This window comes from Pan paniscus, chromosome 13 (assembly GCF_029289425.2).
Source record: "Pan paniscus chromosome 13, NHGRI_mPanPan1-v2.0_pri, whole genome shotgun sequence".
NCBI lineage: Eukaryota > Metazoa > Chordata > Mammalia > Primates > Hominidae > Pan > Pan paniscus.
The window spans coordinates 71,775,601-71,780,907 of NC_073262.2; the positions used below are offsets into that span (position 1 = coordinate 71,775,601).

Here is a 5,307-nt window from a genome sequence, read left to right on the forward strand (position 1 = left end):
ATTACATCTGTTTCAAAATTCCTGGCACCCTCTAAGAGGAATCAGAGTTCATGGGCATTTCTTTGCCTTGGTATCCTCAGAGAGCAGGGGACTTCGAGCTTTTGCTGTAGGGATAGTGCCATGAGATGAAGAGCTGGAAACAGGGGAGAGACTATGTTTTAACTGATAGCACGGAACCAGGAAGAGGTAGCCTTGCATCAAATGGAATGGGATGACAATACTAACATGGATAAAAAAGAAACCCTCCCAGGTTCCACCTCTGCATGCTGGTAAACAATGACCTCCATGTCCCCAATCCACACTCACTCACCTGCACTCTCCATCTCCCAGCCCTTTACTCTCCTGCTCTGACCTCTGGCCTTTCCCTTCATATAAGACACAAACATGCACCTGCTGCTTCTGTGGACACTACCCCTTGATGGGGTTCAGGACATGCTACATCATGTCCATATGGCATCTTATGAGCACAGGGGTTCACACCTATAATCCCAGCACTTTGAGAGGCCAAGGTGGGAGGATCACATGAGTCCAAGAATTTGAGACTAGCCTCGGCAACACAGTGAGACCCAGTTTCTAGAAAAAAATTTAAAAATTGGCCAGGAATGAGGGCATGCACCTATAGTCCCAGCTACTTGAGAGGATGAGGCAAGAGGATCCCTTGAGCCCAGGACTATGAGGCTGCAGTGAGTTATGATCATACTACTGCACTCCAGCCTGGGTGGCAGAGTGAGATTCTGTCTCTAAAAATAAATAAATGGCATCTTAGCATTTGAAAAACAACAGAAGCAAGAAGGTCACTTTCACCTCCCTGCCCCCCAGTCTCTGGAAACCTGTTATAAAACCTAGGAAGGATTTCCTGATCTCCCTCTGAAGCAGGTCATAAGACCTTCATTTGAGAGTTACCCTCCCTATACTCAGAGAAAAGTTACCAAGGACCCAGAGATGCCAAGAAGAATCTGAACAAACAGGCCTCGCTAAGCTTCCCTGGTTTATTACCATTAGATCTTATCTATTTGTTCTCCAATTATCCTTCTCCTTGGATAATCCTTCTCCACTTTCCATCAAACCTAACCATAAAAATACATGTTTCCTTGTTTCTTTGGGCCTGCATTTCTGACAGCTCCCATGTCACATAACACTTGCATTAAATAAATGTACATGCCTTTGTCTCTTGTTAACCTGCCTTTGTTATAGGGCCCTCAGTCATGAACCTAGAGATGGGTGAGAAAAACATTTTTCCACCCCTGCGTTCTACACAGAAACCTTCTCCAAAGGGTCAACACCTTTTAACACTTTTTGGATTTTATCTTTCCTTATTGAGATGGGGACGGATAGTAGGAGTCACATTTTTTAGGAGGGAAAAGGGAGGCCCAGGGACCAAAGGTGACCTTCCCAGGAACAATACCAGAGCAACATTGGAGCAGCAAGGTCTTCAGCCCCACGGGCTGAGGCTGTTTCCTGATTGAGCAGATGCGCCTGTGGGTTAACTACCCTTGGCCTTTGTCCTTTCTCCCCGCTCTTGCAGATGAGCTGAGTCATCTCGGTGCCTCGGCTCCTTCACTGGACAGGTACTACAACCTCAGGGAAGTAGTGTTATCAGCATCCCATTTTGTAGAGGAAGGAACTGATGCATAAAGCAGCCTTCCCAAGATCACACTGTGAATAAGAGGCAGAGGATTGAATAAGGAGGCTTCAATGCAGAGTCACATCTCTGCAACATGCTCCACACGGTTTCTAGGCCATCTCTGCGATTCAAGGCATGATACAATGGGAAGAGCCCCATAGTAAGGCGTAGGGGACCTAAGTCTTATTCCCAGTTGGCCAAAGATCAGTGATGTGATCTCACCAAGTTGCCTGTTTTTCTATTTCTTAAATGAGAGATGGAATTAGATCAGTGGTTTTAACTGTTTCATATAAGAAGACCCATTTTTGTCAATTCTATAGGGTACCCACACGTTGAAAACTATCATCTGTCAAAATAATTGTATTTATTGAGTAACAATTACTTTGTTTTCCTTTTTTTCATGTAATTGTAAGTAGTTTATTTTGTCAGGAGCCAGACCTTATTTTCCCACAAGTTAACATAAGTTCATGAATTACATGCAACCAAAAGTCATTGCCATTAACCCATGCAGCTTTGTAATTGGCTTTTTTTTCTTTCATTTTAAGTTCAAGGGTACATGTGCAGGTTTTTTACATAGGTAAACCTGCGTCATGGGGGTTTGTTGTATGGATCATTTCACTTGTTTTCCATTTTTAACTAATTAAGACAAATGAAAGGTATCAGTTTCAGCAAGGTCCTTTCTAACTCCTTTTTCTAGATTCCACTCTCTGTTTTTCTGTGTCACATTATTGATTACTTTTCTTTCTTCATCCTAGCCATCATATCTTTTTAAATAAGTCTACCTGATTACTTGGTTTTGTCTATCTGGACCTCTAGAAAGTCAACCTCTATATGGGCCAGGAATTCATCTGCCTATTCATCTCTGTATCTTCCAGGTCTAGCATCAAGTACGTGATTAATTAATTTGTTAATTTGTTGAACTAAAGATTAAACTGACTTACTGGTATTGATGAGCCTGTTAGCTCCTGCTATTAAATGGTAAACACATCATTTCAATTTGGCTTTTTAAAGTATTGAAAATAACTTGAAGAACTCCAATTCTGCTTTTTAAGTCTGGAGATTCCATGCTGGAAATGACGAGATGGAATGACCTCTAAGCTCTCATCTGTTTCTGAAATTTCACAATCCAGTGGTTTCTTTTGCAAAGCTGACTGGGGAGATTCTGTGAAGGCTGGGCAGTAGACAGTGTTCTTCCCCGCAGAAGTAGTTCACAGGGAGTTGAGGATGCTCAGGTGCCATCTGACTCCAGACACGGTGATCCTCAAGGCCAGGTAGCTTAACTGCACTCATAATGCAGAGACTCCTAGGCAGCAAAACTTTTTTCCCCTTGCTGGTAAAAAGTCAACTTCCTGTGCCATTGCTAACCTACACCCTTTCTACTCAGTTAGTGTACAGATTATAGAAGTGTGTGACTTTCTTTTCACCCTGTCATTCAGAGAAAGATGCTTGGATATGTCCCTTTATGAAGTTAAACATTAGTTTTGTAAGACTTCACAAATGTTCTGGAAAGCTATGCATGTAGCTGTAAAGATGGGAGGAAGGGAGGATAGGGCAAAAAGAAGGGCTGAATTGTGGTGCAATTGCCGTGGAGGCCTCAATCAATCCCATAGGACACTCTGAAGCTGGGAATGATCCTTCTGAGTTGTCCCACACTGACACGAAGATCAAGCCATTGGCTCACCACATCAGCCTGACCTTGGCCTTGATTGCCCCTGTAACCTAGAGTGAGGCAGCATCCTGGCTGAGGGCAAGTCCATCGAGGAGCACAGCTGTGAGCTCTCCGCAGCTGGGAGATGGGAACACAGGCCCTGGTGAGGAATCCAGAAGGAGCATCATGGTATGTCTCTAAATTTCATCTGATGCTGCTATCACGTTCTAGCATGCTTGATTTGTGAGAATTGAACAGAACAATTTGCCGAGCCAGGACTGTGTTGTATTTAGCAAAGGATGAATTAAACTACAAATAAAAATGACCTGGCCCTCCATGAACCAGGTTTTCTAACAGGGCAACCACTCCAAAAAGTAAGTACTATAGGAGTGATGCCACCACAGGCTTAGGAGTAAAAGTCCCTCGGAATTTCCAACTGTTGGAAGAACTGGAACAAGGTCAGAAAGGAGTAGGTGATGGCACAGGTGGCTGGGGTGTAGAAGACGATGAAGACATGATACTTACAAGATGGACAGAGATGGTAATTGGGCCTCCAAGAACAACTGATGAAAACTGAATATACAGCCTTAAAATAAAATGTGGACCTAAATACCCAGAAGGACCCCACTTTGTAAGATTTTTCACAAAAATTAATATGAATGGAGTTAAGAGTTCTAATGGAGTGGTAGACCAAGAGCCATATCAGTGCTAGCAAAATGGCAGAATTCATAGAGCATCAAAGTGGTTCTGCTGGTGTGAGTTGACTGAAGGATACAAAATAAATTTAAAAAATAAGAGATACAAAGTTGTTCTGCAAGAGCTTTAGCACCTAATGATGCCTAAAGAAAATATGAAACTCCCTCAGCCACCTGAAGGACACTGTTACAGCAGTTAATCAAAAAGTAAAACCACAGGGCCTTCACCTTTTCCCTCATTCAATTGAAGCAGTCTTCATTTTCCACAGTAGTAAATTTTCTAGGTACATCTTGTAGACCTGAAAGTACTGGAAAGAAAGCTTCCATTCAAAGGAAATTTATCTTAAGATATTGTAAATGATACTAATTTTTTTGTCCATTTGAAATATATAAGTTGTGCTATAACAAATCATCATGTCAAGTGTAAATACTGTCCACGTAGTTGAGCTTCTGGCATCAAGAAAATCTATTTAAATTGATTCCTGTCATAACTGGTGGGACACATCTAACTCAGCTGTAAAAAGACACATCACACAATCACCTTGCTGCTGATGACATGGCCTGGGGTCTCTGCCTTCTCCCACTTCCCCTCCCTCTCCCCTCCCTGCAACAGCCCTCTAGCCTGAGGGCTGCTTGTTAGAGTAGACGTGATGATTTAGGGTTGCAGCCTGTGGAACTACTGCTGGGTATGTGAGGAGCTTTGCCTGCATCCCTGGTCTTTTTCTTTAAGCCTTAAATGATGCCGCTTCCAAGCCATCCTCTTGTCCCCACACTCCTCCATTCCCACCCTTGGCCAGAACATAGATTGTAATCCCTCCGCTCGCCTGTGGTGAAGAATTCAGGGATTTCCCCATATCTTCTCTCCCCCACTTTATCGAGGGGTGCCGTTTTTTCCTCCCCCTCCTCAAGTCCCTTTTTGCACTGTCACCACCCAATACTTTCCATGACATTTCCTTGCTTTGGCCAGAAGCCAGGTAAAGTTGGAACAAGTCTCTGACCTCCCTGGTTTAGTTTTGGAACTGCATTTATTCACTTGCCACCAGCCTGGGAAGTAAATATTAGGTCCTCAGCCCTGCCACCTTCTGCTATCATCATCAGCTGATGAGATTTTTTGGCTCAGATTTCGATAAGCTGAAAAGAACAGTCAACCAGGGTTACTCAGACCTGCCAGCTCTCAGAGTCTTTGGTGGCTAAACTTGGAGAAAGACCTCATGAAGACACTTGTAAGCACACGTGATCCCTCTGAATTATTTTCTTTTCCTTTCATTTCTTCTTCAACTTTTAAAAATTGAAGAAGTTTTAAACAGGGCTCTCATCTGGTCATCCTTGCAATCCACTGG

General features: G+C 43.1%; 1 pseudogene; it reads left to right on the forward strand.

The window, feature by feature from the left end:
* The first annotated feature begins 3,417 nt into the window (after positions 1–3,417).
* LOC100970009 (ubiquitin-conjugating enzyme E2 variant 1-like) lies at positions 3,418–4,167 on the forward strand (annotated as a pseudogene).
* The last annotated feature ends 1,140 nt before the right edge of the window (positions 4,168–5,307 follow it).